Here is an 18,344-nt window from a genome sequence, read left to right as displayed (position 1 = left end):
AGAAAAGTGCTAGATAAACCAAGGGAACATAAATGACAGAGGGGACCAGCAGTGAGGCCACTTACGATAAGTAGGATAAAGTCTGTGAAGAATTCTGAATTGAGTGTGCTGATAATTTGGATTCCTAGAGCAAAACCTTACATTCAAGAAAACTGTGTCCCATGAGGTGAGGGAAGAGAGAAAAGAGAAGAAATGTTTCTGGACCAAAGAGAAATCAAGGACAGAGGTTTATAAGATGCTTTACAAAGTAAAGAGTAGAGGGTAGAGACAGGTTTTTTTCTTGGGAGAGAAAGACCAAACATTTTTAAACTTATATTTTTATGGAGGCCGGAGATGGCAAAGTTTCTGATGAAATGGGAGTCTGTGGTGACCAACATGGGGACAACAACAAACTTTATCAAAAACATCCATGGAAAAAATCTCTCCTTAATCCTATTGCATAATTCACATGTCAGGTTATCCAGTTGTATGCTCAAAGCACCAAAAATGTGTGCATTTTTTGACCAAATATTATTAAATAAATACTTGGAGAAAATGAAAGTACTGCACAATTCAGATGGGTTGAAGCTTTTGAATTGAAGACGGGAGTCTTGATCAGTGAATGATGGGGAGAGGTGGGTTCTCCCCACATGAATTTATCACATCGTTTTTGAAAATTGCAATCAAATCAGAAAAAGAATAGGAATCAAGTGATTCACTGTAGTTTCACATCTACAGTGTATTGGACTATGTCTCTTGTAGCCACCCTGTTGATTTGATATTTTTGTTAACTTAAGAGATGACTGTTTTATTTTAGGTACATAAACTCCTATTCATGAGATTGCTTAATGGTGCACTGCACCATCTGATATCATGTGAAAGACACTGCAGTCCAGTTAACAGTTTCTATTCTTTCAGGTTAAAATGCATCAGTGCACTTTACAGTTCAGAAGAACAGACAAATCAGTGTTACTTTCTGTCTGCTAATGACTTAGAAAAAAATATGGAAGAGTAGTAGATGGTAAGTCTTTGATGTGAATGAATGTGACAAAGGACACTTCTAAAATAGGTCGCTGTAACTGTGACCATATGTATGACTGTGCCATACAATGAAGTATCATCATGTACAGGGTTAGTTCTTACCTCTATAAAAACAGAAGAGCAACACCACATGTAATTTGGGGTCTCATTATGAAGCCCCATTTAGTTATGTGGAGGCAATGTACAAAAAACATTTACCGCAAAAATAAAGACCATTGTCATCTTCGTGTAACTGAACATATGTTGCTTTGAGGTGTGCTATCTGTCACCTTCACTGGTTCAATAGTGAATGCTATCTTCTGGGGATTGGCTTTCTTATATAGTCATCCCAGTGGAAGGGACTGGGGTGCCCAGAGTGACACCGGAAGTAATGTCTTGCCTCCTTTTGGAATTGTCTTCTTCTGTGCAGATGAAAGGAGAGAAGTGGTTGCCTACTGTGTGTTCTCTTTTCCCAAATGCATGGTGCCTGCCTGCTTTGAGCCTTGAAGGTGTTCCCAAAGCTCTTGTGTGTGATACCTTGCATCCAGTGCTACTGGGATAAGCATGTACTTCATATGATTCTGAACAGAATTAACAGACTAGAAAATGAAGGGATGGATCAATGGATCAATAGTATAGACCAGGGGTCGGCAACCTTTCAGTGGTGTCATGCCGAACCTATGTTACAATGTTATTCCGTGTGCCAACATAATTCTACCTTGTAATATATAGTATCAAATGGGCATACTTTTGAAGCCCATTATAACTGGATCTTATATTATTGGTCATTCAATATTTTAAAATACATAGGATCATATGTGAAAAGAATGTTTTGTCAAAATTTTAATTTTCAACACATTTATTAAAAATTGTATTACAAATTATAAATTACAAGTTTTTTCAATGCAAAACTCATAATTTGAATAAGAAAAAATGATCAAGAATTCTAATATGATTAATCATTATTATTAATCAGAGTTATTAATCAATTAATGTAAAGAAATTGTATAACTACATTCGGTGGTTTTTTTTTTTGGTTCCAGTTATTTGACTAAAATAAATAGTTTGTTTCTTAAAGTCAGAAACAGCCCTTTTTATAGCTTCACTTTTCTCATCAGTTTTTAAACGCGGACTGATGTTTAGTTTGATAATGTCTTTGTACACTTAATGTATGACGCACACACAGCACGATCCGTTTGTTGTACAAATCCATTTTCATTCGTTCAAGAGTCTTGAAAAGAGCGAATATAAAGTTTTTGCCTTTTATTACTCATTTTAGGGCAGTATGTTACTTAATAATAAGAGCTTTGTTTTAACGTAAAACAGCCTGCACTGAACACATGGGTTCCCTTTACATTTGAGTCGTATGCGCAAAACGTAGGTGGGGAACGCAAGCATGAACACATGTGATGTGATTAAAATATAATAATGAGGTTTGTTTTAACGTACCACGGCCTGCACTGTACACTTACGAATGCATGCACTGTAATTAAAATGTAATTTTTTTGCTATATTTCAATTCAATTAGAGTGCCATTGAAAGTTGTTCTGCGTGCCATGCTGTAGGTTGCCGACCCATGGTATAGACAAAGCTTGAGTAAAAGCTAAAGGAGCTATTTTGTTTTTGTGTTATTTTATGCCATTTATTTGTATTAATGGTTATTTTGTTTATTATGTACATTTTTCTTTGTGTTTGTTTATAAATGAATGCAGCCTCGGTTATGTCCTCTGTGTTTTGTGGGTGGCACCCCAAGAGGCGGAGCCACCTGCCAATCACTGCCAGGAATGGCCCGCTATCCTATTTAAGGGAGTACCTCCCATAGTTAATTTTGAATGCACTAGGGAGTGGAGCGTTACTTTGAGTTGTCTTTTATTATTGCCTTTTGATTTTTCAGATATTTGAACCTGTGCTCTGTTTTTGACTTTGCCTCTGGATTTTGATTGGGACTATGATTATTGATTTTTTAAACCTCTGCTCTGTTTTTGACCATGCTGCTGGATTCTGTATTGGTACTATGTTTGCTGTGTGTTACCTTGCCTTTCAGGCAATTCCTTTGTGCTCTTCAGAGTTTAGGGGCTTGCTCAGCCTTTTGTTTAAAATAAATCTTTTATTTTATAAAAATCTCTCTGAGACCAGTGGGTTTTTTCACAATGTTTACCTCCTCCAGTGGGCAAATTTGGAAGGGTTTTGGTACCTGTGCTTTCTGGATTTCCCTGTGTTACAACAATCACATAGAAGAATAGAATACAACAGTAGAATACAATAGAGTACAACAACCGTCTATGTGGATAGCTTTATCAGCATATCTTTTTCATATGTTGATATTTCCTAAATAATTTTCTTGCCAAATTCTGGGCTCTGAGTTACACAAGTCAAATTAATATGCTATTGTTTTCCAAGCACAATTTATTCTTATAATTGCAGGAACAGTTTTAGAGTCTTACAACAACAGGTAAAACAAAAAGAAAACTCAATAAATCTTCAATCAAAACTCGACTCCACTTCTGTCTCCTCAGATTTAATAAAATTCAAAGGTGTCATCTTCAGAGCTGCTCTCCTGGAGAGGGACTGGATGCTTCTTTCATGACAGATCTAAAAGATAGCAACAGTCCAACCAGGCAAAGGCTGTTTGCATTAGAGAAACAAGAATTTGTAAAGACATTTATTACTGTGGGATATGAGGCTTGTGTGTTAAGGCAAGGCAGTTGACATGCAGCTGAGGCCGCATTCTTCTGATTTTGTTTGTGAGAAAGTGTGTTTTTCTTTGCAATTAAACCACCACTGGAAAGTGAAAGCACAGCTATAATATATATCACTTAGTTTGTTAGCAAGAACATGTATATATCTATTTATTACATATAGAGTGGATTATTAACAGAGCAAGATGCAGAGGATAGGAAAATATGGAAAAAGATAATCCGTTGTGGTCACTCCTAACAGGAGCAGCCAGAAGAAGAAGAAAAAGACATATGAAGTGGATTATAGTGTATTTAGTTCATAATCATCAGCAGTTTTGTCTTTTCCTAGTGAGGGTTGTGCCTTGCTAAGCTGGGCTGACCGAACCTCCCAATCCCCAACAACCTCTATCCAGTTGTTCTTGAGAAGTATTTCAGATGGCTCCAGGGGACTTGAAAAACACAATTCCCAGCCCTTAATCTTCTACCTGTGGTCCTTGCCTTGTAGAGGTTCTGAGGAAGTCATCATCCCAAACACAATCCCAAACCATCTCATCTGGCCTCTCTCCTGCCAAAGAAGTAGTGGTTATATTCCTAGCTGTTCCTTTATTGCTCCTCACCTTGTCGCAGAAAGTGGCCCAGCGATCCCAGCTAATTGATGCTGGGAGCTGCTGATTGTCCAGCTGTGCCACGTCCCCATTTTAAAAGCAGAAGCACAAGTGTGAGGGGGAGAAAGAAAAGGAGAAAAAGAGAGCGGAGGTTAAATGGGGACTACACTACAAATACTCCAGTTTTGTCCAACATGCTAAATGTTTATTTAGTTGCATTTATTTAGAAATGCTTCGGTCTGGTATGGGTGAGTGCAGGTATATGTGTGAGTATCTCCTATAATGAACTAGTGCACTGTTCAGAGTACTTTAATAAATTGTGCCCAGTTCTACCAGCATAGGCAACTGAATCTTAAACAGGTTTGACAAAGGATGGGTCAGATCTCATTCTGGTCAAAGTTTAATTTAATTAGCTGTTTTTTAAACTCTTCTCTTATTCTGCATTCTGAAAAACACAACATTATGGTTTTTACATTTATAAGACATTAAGAAATATTTCTATTTTTTATCTAAAGCTATAAATGCTTAAATCTCTTTGGTTGTTTTCCTATTATTTTCCCCTTTTCCTGTGTAGTTTGCTCCCTTCATTTAACCCTAATAGTGACAACAACCAGCACACAGACACCCAGAATGATGAAAGCAGCAAAGACTTCAGTGTCAGACCCACTAATTAGTAAATTAAATAACCAGAACACCTGGAAAAGCAGAATTAAAATTACGTTGAAAATACTGTTAACGACTTAAAAAAAACTACATATTCCCCATATAACTGCTTATTACATTCTAATAAAAATTTACCAAACTTAGTTTGTAATTTCTACATTGACTCCAAAACACAGAAATCGGGAAATAATGACTCACTTAACACTACAATTACCAGAACCTATGAAAAAACTCTTAAAACTTAAAATGCTTTGCACCACTCCGTCAGTATCTTTTGTCCTTTAAATGCAAGTATTCCAAATAACGATATAGTATTTATAAAAGGTGTCATTTTGCTTGACTTCTCACTCTATACAACTCTAAGCAACTGACACGCAGGTAAACAGACTTGAACTGAGAAAACTATGCGCCGGTGGGGGATGTGATAGCAGGCTGCTTGCTGTTTGCTGCTTATCAACACATTTAAAGGACAAAAGACGCTGACGGAGAGGTTAAAAGCATTTTAAGGTGGGATGGAGCTATGAGTTTTTTTGTAGGCTCTGGTAATTCTAGTGTTAATTAGGCTAAGAATCCAATGAAAAAACGGAAGAAGGTTGGAACAAAAACCTGTAGCCACAGTGGGTCCCCAGGACCAAGTTTGGGAAACCCTGCTCTAACATTATCATCATCTGACAGAATACAGCTGATTTAAATGCTAAGTAAAGTGACCGCCTCATAGCCACCTTCTTTTCAGGAAAATATATTGGCTATGAACTGCCATAATTGAACCTCCAGTTTAGAACTCATTGGCTTTGAGTTTAGAAAGGTTAAGGCGCAATAACATGGAAAGCACAGATAGATCACACACATCACACAAATCAAACTACACACTGCACATCCGATCAGCGTGTTGCTGGCAAACAATTGAAACAATGCTTTTCTACATACATACGTGCATACATACCTGTTCTTTCTGTACCAGAACTCTGCACTTCTTTAAAGCAGCAGCATCATACTGCTGGCTTCTTTCCCACAATACCGAAGGAGCACACATACACTTACTTCAAGTTTACAGCAATGCTTCACAGTGTTGAGGGAAAATCAGGATACAGCATAATGTCTTGTGAACAATGCATTCCTTATTTTGTTCTGCTTTCTTGTTTAAAACTAGTGTGGCTATCATTAAAGTAGTAAATGTTACTGGACTTTTTATACCTCATAACTGGCATGAGCTTGGAAAAGCTCGAACCAGAAATGCAAGGACACGACTAATTAAAAAAAAAAGAAAACACCAAATGGCAATCCTCATGTTAATGCTGGAGGAGACCTTCAAGCTCCACCACCGAGAGAGACCTCAACAAACTGGAAAGTTCAGGTGCACACTCTCCCCCACCCAAGGATACAGAGTACATTGCAGGGCCAATTGGTCCAGCGCCTTAGCCGAAAACAGACATGCATCACTCAGCACAAAGACAATTTCTCATACTATGAGTTTTCTAGAAAAGTAATGACAGTGAGCATTTGATAAAAGAATTGAAAAATATTTCTTAAGGAAACAAAGATGATGGTTGGTAATGAAGAACCACCCTGTCTCTATTACTTATCATAGCATAATAAATGTTGAGTAAATCTCAGAGCCATGAATATTTAAACTGCCACTCTAAATACCATCTCCTGTGATTGGCACCCTGCTGTGTTTTTGAAACTGCCTTTGTTTTAAGAAATGAATGAATATACACGGCACACTTTTCAAAGACGTTTCATCAGAAGGGTGATAGTGTGATGTAGTAATAACTGCTGGTGCTCCAAAACTCCAGGAGATATAGTTTGCGTATTAGTACAACCACTGTGTATGAGGGGTTTACTCATTTGTTCATATCCACTTACTCACATTCCAAAGACTAATACCACTCTCAAACTCGCTTAATAAAATTCTGGAGCACGGGGAGCTGCAGTCTATAAAGGTAGCATCAGCTGCAAGTGTTATACTACATTTTTCTTTATGTCACTATATCTGGACAATACTGTTATGAGTTTTATTCACATGTGCATGTTAACTGTGGCACACAGGGGCTCAGCAGTTAGAATTGCTAGCCAAGCATTGAATTAGATAGCCAAAGACAACTAGAGGCTTGTATAGTCAGCTTAAACACAGGTTAGGGTATTTCTGTCCTCTATCAGCACAAATCTTCTTTCCTTATTGGGAGAATGAGAATCGGCATGTAAGCACTATGATATTTCTGTATTTTGTGGAAGAGGAATTCAGCCCTTGTTTGCAGACAGAAAGGACCAGCAAGTTGAAGAAGAACCGTATAAAAGGTCTGGACAGTAGCCAGACCCTTCGAGGCTGTGTCGACACAAAGAGTTGTCGAAAAACCTCCCAGCGTGGGGACAGAGAAAATGGCTGACTGTGTTGATCCAGATTTCCCACCTGGATGAAGTCTGTCCATATGCCTCCCCGTCTGTAACCGCGTAAAATGTCAGTAAATGTAAGCTAAAAGATATTTTGTCTCATGTGATTCTTGTACCGCCGTAATCACTATGGGAGGAATATCGCCTTTTCTGGTATATTATGATATTGTTTAATTATTTAATATGCCACAATTTTAAAAGAACACATTTCCAAGAGAGCTAATGCCTCTGCAGGAAACAGCAAGACAGGAAGCAACCCTAAATGAAAATTGGCAATTCGTGTAAAGTTACTAAGACTAATATTATTAACTTCTAATAGTCGTATAACTTTTAATACGACTAATAAAGTTAATAATTAAATTGGTCGGCTGTGTGTGAGTGTGTACTCTGCCATTCAAGTCTGACTCAAAATGTGTGGATGGATGAATGGTCTGTCAGCAGAGGTTCAAGACTTTCCCATCTTACTTGAAGCACAGGTACTGTGCGACTTTCAGGGATGGCCGAACCATGAAAAGAAATGTTTTAAATGCTTGGTGTGTGTTCGCACTTCAGTATTCCTTTAGGAAAACCTTAATGCCTAATTTGTTTTTGCCTAATGTTCATGCTACCAAATATTTGGAGAAAAGTGGTCAGGTATGATGATGATCGGTGAGTCTGACTGATACTGTATAAGTGTATTGGTTTTTTAGGTTTAGAAATAGTTAGAGGGTAGGTTAGGAGCGTGCGCTGATACACCGCATTGCCACACCAACCACATGACAAACCAACTCAGGATCGCAGATTGGGACCCAAGTGTAGCCTTGCAATGGGTAAATTGAACCTATAAAGCACCCCCCCACACCCCAAAGCTAGATCACTGCCCTAAAGCAAAGCTTTGTTGCCTTTTTTCCACATATTATATAGTAAATGAAGCTTCTCAGAGTAACAGCGTCAATCAGAGACAAGCCTCACTCACTGAGCTTAATCTGTGAAGTTTACACTTATCCAGTTCTACAATTAAGGAGAAAAAAAGGACTGCTGAGTAGGCAAAGCCAGTGCTCTCTAAAAAAGGAAGTTTTATTCATGAAGAATTATTGAGCACACAGTGATAGCTAAGCCAATGACGGACTAAATATTTAACGTGCTTTAAAGCAGTGATAAACAGTTGCTGTTTTGTTCATTGGTATTTAATTAGAGAATGAAGCTGTCTGTCATTGTCACTGCTGATAGTCCCATTATGTTGCTGAAGTCCTCATTAAATGTTTTATCAGAACCCATTTAGAGAGCTGTATGCAGCAACAGCTGGGTCCCTAGGGAAAGCTCATGTCAAGAGCAATGGATGTATTTCTGGAGAGCACACAGTGCTAAGACATCATTTTGCCGGACTTCATCTTGTGTCTTTTTCCTGACATTTTAATCATAAGTTTTCTCTGGCTTTCCAAAAATCACTTTTGGGCAGTGTGTTTTTTCTCTGCTGGATGTATAAAGACGTTTTGTATAACAGAAGGCTGCGGACGGTTCGTTTCCTCCTTGTGCACGTCTTGGATCGGACATGTGTTAAAGCCCGTCAGTCTGCAAAGGGAGGTGAGTTTGGAAATTTAGTGAATGAATGAAATGATGTGTTTACTTCACTGTCAGTTAGGTTTGTCACCATTATCATTTTTTTTTATAAAACAGAGAAGTGTATTTTATTGAGCTGTCAGGAATAGTGTCAGGAGAGCACATTTTAAATTGTCTGTAGGCTGAAAAATGAATTGCCTGAAAAACTGCTAATTAAAAAATGCAGAATTCAAATAATGAATATTAAAGAAATTTAAAGTTTTTCTCTAGGGCTTTTAAATAGCATACTTCACATCTCAAGGAGCAGCTAACTTCTGGCTAACCTCTCATTCAATAGTAAGACAATGCTCTAAGTTAAAACAATTCAGTTTTGTTCTTATTTTAAAATTTAAGACAAAAGAAATCTGACAAAATAATTACTGGGCATTTCATATGAGGTGCTTCTTCATTACATAGTTTGGGCAAATTCTTTTAAGTTGCTTTTATTTGACTTTAACTAAATACTGTATCTCTCTGATATAATATACACTTTTCACCATGTACCAATTAAGAACATTTTCTTTTTGCAGGCACTAAAATGCAAATTTAAACCGTTATACTAGGATTTAGCAGAGATGCGTTTGCTGTCATGGTGAGAAGTGTAGCATGGCTGTAATGTAGAGCTCATTGCTTCCTTGTGCTTGTGCTACAAATAGCAGGCAGCGAGGCTTAGTGGTTTAGGCTTTGGACTATAAACCCTGAGGTTTTGGGTTCAAATCCCACTACTGACACTATGTAACTGTGAGCAAGGCACATACTCCAATTGGGAAAACAAAAGACATGTAACCCATTGTGTCTCAAATGCTTGGATAAAGATGTCAGCCAAATGATGACAATGTATTCACATAGTTACTTTCCAAGATCCTAATTCTTATTCCATGCTATTTGTCATTTCTCACTAATAAAGTATATTATGTTGTATATGAATTATATACAGTATTACATTGCTTGAGCTTATTCAGTTCTCAAGTTACATGTTTTACAGGCAAAGAGATGGATTGATAAAGTGAATACATAATTGATTGCAAACATGCTAAAAATCACATAAAGCATTTTGATCAATTCAGTCTTTTCCATTTAGGATTTTGAAATTACACAAAACTGAATGGGGTTTAAACCCATAAAACTCAAACCGAATCAGATTCTGTATCTTGATTTGTTATACTTTAAATGTAAAGTGCTCTGTTTAGGCTCATCATAATTGTGACTGCAGATGATAGACTGATATGGTGCCTATAAAAAGTATTCACCCCCTTGTAAGTTTTCACATTTTGTTGTTATGCAACATTAAATAACAATGGATTTAATTTGGCTTTTTAACATTGATCAGCAGATACAGACTCTATAAAGTCAAAGTGAAAACTGATCTCTGCAAAGTGGTCCATATTAATCTAATTTATAAAGCTCAAAACCTTAGTGTGCATGCGTGTGATTGTGTATGTGTGTCTCTGGTATACAAATCCACAATGTCAAACTTATACTGTATATGCCGAAATTTGCAGACCTCATTTGCTCAGAGAAAGACTGTCAACTATTTTTGCATTCCAGTCGAAGTGGAAAATCAAAATATCAGAGTTCCCAGTAGGAATTTTCAACTGGAATGTCCCGATAAGTCGGGACACACCCATCAACTTGGACCTCAGAACACAAGATGGCTGCACCGTGCAGAAATAGGTTCACCGACAAAAGCGCGATTGACATATGAGCGCCGACAAAACCGTGACGGACAAACTCGCACCGACAAAATCGCGAGAGAGGCCGAGAGAGTGGGACTACAAATGCAGGGCGTCATCTTAAGGACTATCTGTGTGCCGTGTCTCATAATATTGACTTCTAAAATAAACATTATTATATATGCTTTAAACTAGTAATTCATATTTAATGAAACCTTCGCGATTTTGACGCCGCGTTTTGATCGGTGCTATTTTGTCGCCGCTTATATGTCTATCGCGCAAATGTCGGGTCACTCAGAAATAGAAGTGAAAGCTGTTCTGTTGAACTGTTTTTTTACCACTTCTGTCTATTTGTATCTCATTAAATCAGTAGTACACACAGTATGGTCCAACATCTCTCCATGAACATGTTTCCATGGTGTTTGGATGCACAAAATCCTGCATAATGTGTTCTGTAGTTGACTGTATTCAGAAAGAGTAAGCACCGCAAAGGGTTTCCTGGAGGTGTCCGTATTGGTTTTTTAAATGTTTTTTTAGAACGTTTTATTGGAATGCGGTCAACTAGGATATGACGTCATTCCCAGCTCCGACCTCTGAGGTAAATGGAACGCAGCACAAGTCCTAACCCAAAATTTTGACCCTAGGGGTACCTTTACGGTTTTTTTTTTCTTTTTTTACTACCGTTTGAATGACAGTGCCATCTAGTGGCTCAGAACAATTGAAACACCAGAAGAAAGTGAAGCCAGACTAGCAGACAAACGGGCCACCGCTTAATATTACTTATCTGTGCCATGCCGCGTGCTGCTTCAAGCACAAATATAAAAAACATAATGATTGCATAAGTATTTACCCCTTTCAAGTCAGTATTTAGTAGATGCACCTTTGGCAGCCATGACCGCTTTGAGTTGGTGTGTACAGGTCTCTCTCTTTCTCTATTAACTTTGCACATCTGGACACTGCCGTTTTCCCCCTTCAGCTTTGCAAAACTGTTTGAGTTCTGTCAGGTTGCATGGGGATCATGAATGAGCAGTCTTTTTTCAAGTCCAGCCAGAAATTTTCGGTTAGATTTTTAGAAGAAAATACCAAGACCATTGTAATGGAAGCAGAAACCTTCACAACTTTTAAGACGTGCCTGGGTGAGATACCCTCTTCCAAATTTCTTCCTCCATATGCACGCAGTAAACTCTAGCTGAGATGTGATATGTGTGGCTTTCTCTTTTTCTCTCATTTTCATTTTCATTTTCTCTCATTTTTAAGCTGTGACTGGTGAAGCACCCATTCAACAGTTGTTACACACCCAATGTCTCTCGAATCTGATCCACTTGTAACTTCTTCTGAGTTATGAAAGGTCTCTTTGGGGACCTCCCTCCCTAGTCTTCTTTTGCATGACCACTCGGTTTTTGTTCTGGGCAGATTCACAGCTGTGCCATACTCTTTCCATTTCATAATAGCTAATTTAACTGGACTCCAAGGATATTCAGTGACTTGGGTATTTTCTTGTCTCCATCCCCTGACTTTTCAATTACCTTTTCACAGAAATGCTTGGGGTGTTCTTTTGTCTTCATTTAGGTTAGGCCATCATATTGAGTCAATACAGGTTGGACCTTCCCGATGCCAGGGGTATTTAGACAACCGAAACCACAGACAGATGATCTCCATTGAGCTAATTCCATGGCTTCTGAATCAACTGACCGCACCAGTGATGATTTAGGGGTGTCACATTAAAGAGGGTGAATACTTATACAATCAGTTATTTTGTGTTTTATGTTTGGAATTAATGTAGATCTTTTTCACTTTGACACTAGTCTTTTTCTGTTGATCAATGTCAAAAGGAGATTGACTGTGATTCAATTTGGTATAACAATAAAATGTGAAACCTCTCAAGGGGTGACTACTATTTTTTATATCTGTAGATAGACAGATAGAGAGATGGATGGATGGAGTGTGAAGTGTTATGAAATGCTAGTGATTGGGCCATCCACCTGAATGATCAGGTATTCCTTTCGGTTTCTTTACAGTTTTTTCTTCCCTCTTTGCCTCACATAACCCTCATACTTTCCAGTCCAGTCCTGTGAAGAAGACACACTATAAAAAATTATTTATAAACATTCTGTGTTTTATTTTTTCACAGCATCAGCTCACTAATCTTGTGTGTTATAATTTTCTTAAAATATAAATTTCATAATGGATGAGCAATCTTGTTATTTGAACATTAATCTGTACAAATCACAAATAGTGACAAAGCACGTTGGATTTTTTGTGAAGTTTACTTGCTCTTAAATTAGACAGTCCCTTAGATGTTTTATAAATGATGCATAAGCCAAAGTCAAGAAACCGCTAGAATTTTAAGCATCTGATAAACTAAAAAACACTTCATGCATCCATCCACATTCACTACGAACACTTATTTAAAGCATGTTATCCGTGCTTTGGTAGTTTTTCTTCTTATGATTTCACTTCTAAAGCTAAAGTCTTCATTTAATTACAGTCTGTTACACTGTGCTATAATGGTCAGCTATTGCAGAAACATTAATATTATTGTCATTAGTACTTTGTAAAACCTACCAAATATCTTAATAAGGTTTTTGGTGCTTCGCTTTACAATTTAGATGAAGTCATAGCAAAGGAGTAAACAAATTCAGTAAATGGGTTTGCTTTAATTCAGTTGATATATGGATTTTATAATGAACTAATAAAGATGATAGCTGCTGTCCCTCCTGGCATTTAATCTGAATATTGGAAAGAAATGTATTGCCCAACGGCAAATTCAGTGTGCATTCAAACAAGATATAGTGCAAAATAGTAAAAAACAAACTGTAAACCACAAAAGTGCAGGACCAGAATTGCAAACATAGTATACACAGTGTGCATTAGTACCTGAACAAATATCAACCCGATGCCAATGCACTTGTTAAAACTGGCATGGGTGAGGGTGGCATGATGGGAGGAGGCATTACATAGTCTGGTGCCTGTAGGCAAAAAAGATTCCCAGTAGCACCTCTTGGTACATTATGATGGAATGAGCTGGCGGCCGAAGGTGCTCCAAGGTAATGTGTCATAGAGAGGACGTGCGGCATTACTCACACTGGACGCTAATTTTACTATCTGCCTCTTCTCTGCCACTGTCTGCAGCAGATAAAATGAATTGTCATAATAAACAGTAAACTTATGATAGCAGTCCATTGGATGACTTCTGACTGTAAACTATTTAGGAAATAAAATATAACTTTTATACAGTAAATGAAATCAACTACAATTACTCAGAATGATAAGTTTAACTGAAAATATTTATGTGCCTGTGTGGATAGCATACAATGTTATGTGTATACAGCAGTTATTGTTACTCGAGGCACATCTGTGCACCACTCTAACCAGGAGCAAAAAACAAATAATTCAAAGGTATATCAAAATGGATTGGCATTTTAAACCTAACAAAGAAGAATGAATGATCAAAGCTACTTCACATATAAACAGAAAGACCAAGAAAACCCTGTTATCTCACTGACCCTGTCCAGTATCGAGCTTGACCCTGGTCCTAAAAGATTGGTGGGGGGGGGGCTCACCCATTCTTCTACAAATGAAAACAAGGCAGCAGTCAGACATAACTCTCTGTATTTCTCTACCTTTAGATCATCAGACAATACACAATGATACTCTGACAAGGAATGGCTTTTTAGCTTCACCCAGCATTACTTTGGAAGTCATTCGAAGACTGATTCTTGAGGTTAGGAACATTTCACCAAAACCCGAGTGTCTAAAGTGACTAAAGTGCTCTATAGTACCACTACATTCAAATGTTCACTCCCTTTAAAAGGGGGCTAAAGGACAATTTAAAACTGTTACTAAATGTATCTTCAAGTAAGGATGTTTGGGTCAGTACTGCATTAATGGCCAGGAGCTGTAAGAATCTATATTTTCCACTATAGGTCAGAGGGAGTTGGGGAGTGTCCTAGTAGAATCGGGTAATGCAAGACACGAAATGTAACATGTAAATGTGACACGGTATTTAGCACTGCTTCTTCTCAGGTTCTGAGACCTGGGGTCATTTGTGCCAGTCACTCTCTCTGTTCAATTTGTACTTATTTTTATATTCATACTCACCGTCCCCCCGCAGCTTCACCCACGTAGTAGTGAAACAGAACAGTGAGGAGGGCCCTGCTCCTGACAGCACGCTTCCCCCACCCCTCAGTCTGCAGCCTCTGTCTTGGATTAGCACGAATATATCGCTCCTGCAAGTGAACTATGATTCTTAGCACAATGAGAGAAGTCGCAAAAGCAACCGGAATGTTCAAGCAAATTATAGAAAAAAAACCCTGATCTAAATCCGTTAAATAGTTCTCTCGTTCACTAACTAAGCAGAGTTAATGAAACGCCCCGAGGCTGGCGCATGAATGAGGAAGTCCCCGCGGTCTGCTGCGTCTCTCTCGGATTTGCATAAATAAATCAGTACCGCAATTGAACTATGATACTCAGGGTGATGAGAGAAGCTGCAAAATCAACCGGAATGTTCAAGCAAATTATAGAAAAAAACCCGATCTAAATCCGTTAAGTAGTTCTCTCGTTTGCTAACAAAGCAGAGTTAATGCTGTGCTTGGAGGCTGGCGCGTAGGTGAGGAGGGCCCCGCGGCCCTCTGCGACTTCTCTTGGATGCTCACAAATAAATCGGTATCGCAGGTGAACTATGATACATAGCATGATGAGAGAAATTGCAAAATCAACCGGAATGTTCAAGCAAATTATAGAAAAAAACTGGATCTGAATCCCTTAAGTAGTTCTCTCATGAAAAGCAGACAGACAGAAAGACGTTGGATTTTATATATATAGAGATGAGTTATATCAGGTACTTTAATGTACATCAAAACCCGAAAGACTTAATGTTATTTACATGTTATTCTTCAGGAGGACTTTATACCGTTTATTACTTTCCATTTGTTCTCTGTTTTGCACCATGTAATGTGTTTTACTTTACTGTCACAAAGCGTCATCATGAAAGTAAACTAACAAGAAAACTGAATAAACTGTACTTTAACTTTCCAAGTAAACTACAAAATGCCTTCTAATGAGTTCAATTTTGTAGCACGTGGTGCCATAATAGCTTGATATCATTCAATCTCAAACAAGTACTGGGAGTGGCTGTAGGATTCTTCATAACAACGTCTCATGTCCTATTCTGGGTCTTACAAATTCTTATCCTAGTCTGACGTTTAGTACAATATCCAAGGAGTATTTCTGAGACACTTGATAAATATAGGCCCAGAACTCTGCTTAGTCTGGGGCTCAGGATCAAGGCCTCATTTCATGTGGCCTATCCCCAAACTCAAATGGCAGATATTCCAGCCTGTACAGTTACAAAAGGCGGCTCACCTTTTTAAAGTTTAAAAGCTCAAAAATGTGCCTCAGGGGAAAGTATAAACATAAAAGCCCTGGTTTATAGCACAAAGACAAACACAGTTCCTTTATACAAAAAACGTACAGGGTGGCACAGGGAAATGGGAAATTTTGGAAGTAGGTGTTGGTGACCCTGAGGCATCGGCAGTTGTTTGGACCAGTGCGACCTCATTTAGAACTCCTTGCCATTAGCTCCATAATTGAGCAGTGGAGGGGTGCGCAACAAGCGTTCACTGTGAAAGCCGTTTGTAAGAATGGTGATAGTGTGACTGCTACGTAAAGAGAATTTCGGCGTCATTACCAGTTAGGATGTTATGATCGTTTTCTTTCTGCTCATGCTATTACAATAAGTGTGTGTAAATTTGAAGATACGGGTTCAGCCTTAAAAAACAAGTCCTCATGTGGAGCCACTTTACGTACTGGTCAACAATCAATAGCAGCTATTTGACGAATGTTTGGAAGGTCCATCATTTCACACAATGGTGACATTCCATGGCCTCTGAGATCCCCAGATCTCACTGTTTGTGATTTTTTTCTGGGTGGACATCTTAAAAGCCAAGTGTACCACATATGTCCTGCAACCATTGCTGAACCAAAAAGGAGGATTGAAGAGCAATTTGCCAGGATTCCTCTTGACGTGCTACGTTGAAAAATGCAGAATTTCCACAACAGGCTTTCAGAATGTGTACGGAGAAATGGATGACACCTTCATGATGTTTTCTTTTAAAACATAAAATGAATAGTGAATGAATATTGATTACCATCATTATTTGCATATCCTGCACACTACAGTTCATCATTAAATCATTTTGTAATGTGTTTATTTGTGCATTGAATGTCAATTGAAAATTTCCCGTTTCCCTGCGCCACCCTGTATTATCAAAAAAGAAGCAGAAAAGGCAAAAAAGCAAAAATAAGACAAAAGGGCTGCCTAAAAGAAGGCAACATAAAGCGAACAAAAATAGTCTGAAATCAAAGATAAAATCCAGAACACAGAAGGAAAAATCCACAATACCATAAAATCCAAATAGTACTTTAAATAATGATACAGACCCTTAACCAGAGGGCTATTCTTCAGCAGTGACGTCATGGTGGATTCCACCCACAAAACACAAGTGATGTAGCAAAGAAAATTCTATTCACAATACATAAATGTGAAATAATATTTAAGAAACCCAATGTTAAAAACAAAAATGACAAAAAGTAAAAAACACTTTAATGAACAAAAAAGAAAATATACCTTAACATAACATCCACATAACCATAACATCCACATTCACTCATTAGAAGTCACTTTGAGATGTGAGAAGAAATCTGACCATAAAGATCTGGGGGTAACATGCTAACTCCAAAATTTTCAAACTGATTCTACTGGATTCATTTACAGCTGCACTTAAAATTTCTGTACTATTAAAGAGTATGGAATACATTTTAAAATAAAGACTAATATTTAGCTACTGTATGTGCAGCAGTGGGTAGCATTACTGCCTCATGGATCCAGCGGGCTGACTTTAAAATTCAAATCCTGTCGCAGTCTGTGTGGAGTGTGCATGTTCATCTGGGTCAGTGGTGCTTCTTCTCTGAGTCCTATGGCTCCCTTGCTATACCCATGGGGTATGGTTAGATAGTTTAGACATGGTTTGATTGAGGATTCCAAAAGTGGACCTGCCTGAGTGGGAGCAGCAGTTCTGGCCTGCCATGACCGTGAATTGTGTTAAATTGGTTTGAGAATGTTGATTAGATAGATGTTTGCCAGTGTGTTCAGAATGCCTTTTTATATGATTTTAAAATCTGTTACCCATGTTTTTAAGTAATTTGTCACCTAGCCACCTTATTCCTTGCAAACTGGGTTGAACTCCTTTTAATGGGTGAATGTACGATAGGTTGCCAAAATAATCTGTCACTTTACGCAGAGTGTTCTTTCGTGTTAATTATTAATTAATAACATCTTGGAGACACAGCGTAACTGTATTTTTAATAAAGAATTTTCAGAATTTTAAAGGTAAATTCACGTCTACCAGGATAAATAAAATTTCCTACATGATAAAATTAGCTTTCATACAGTGACATTATAGAGCTAATAGATGCAATGGTAAGAGTAAATTCTAGGTCCTGCAATGCATTATTCTTCAGAGTTTTAAATAATTCAGTAATTTTAGATTCAGGTCTGTCTTGTATGCTTTGTTGCTTTTTGCTGTCTGAATTGTAGTAGAACTTAGTTGTACTGTAACAAATTGATGGCAAGCACATTGTAAATTACACAAAAGGCTCCACATCTTGATATCATCAGTGGATATGAAACATCATCGGTCTATTTATTTGAAATGAGCACTTCACAATGTATTGTATGGATGCTCAATATGTTTTAA

General features: G+C 37.9%; 1 protein-coding gene across 3 annotated transcripts in view; it reads left to right on the top strand.

Annotated features, from left to right (window-relative positions):
- LOC120516124 (retinoic acid receptor beta-like) overlaps positions 1–18,344 on the top strand; it is an 878,498-nt gene that overhangs the window by 197,780 nt on the left and 662,374 nt on the right. The window contains exon 1 of one of the 3 annotated variants that reach the window (XM_039737584.1): positions 8,813–8,899. The exons of 1 other annotated variant lie outside the window; for it this stretch is intronic. The gene's annotated coding sequence lies outside the window, so the exon portion shown is untranslated. Of the gene's footprint in view, positions 1–8,812; positions 8,900–18,344 lie in introns of those variants that run through there. One more of the 3 variants, XM_039737581.1, reaches the window with a different exon arrangement.

This window comes from Polypterus senegalus, chromosome 15, assembly GCF_016835505.1.
Source record: "Polypterus senegalus isolate Bchr_013 chromosome 15, ASM1683550v1, whole genome shotgun sequence".
NCBI lineage: Eukaryota > Metazoa > Chordata > Cladistia > Polypteriformes > Polypteridae > Polypterus > Polypterus senegalus.
This window is presented reverse-complemented; position numbering and strand designations above follow the sequence as displayed.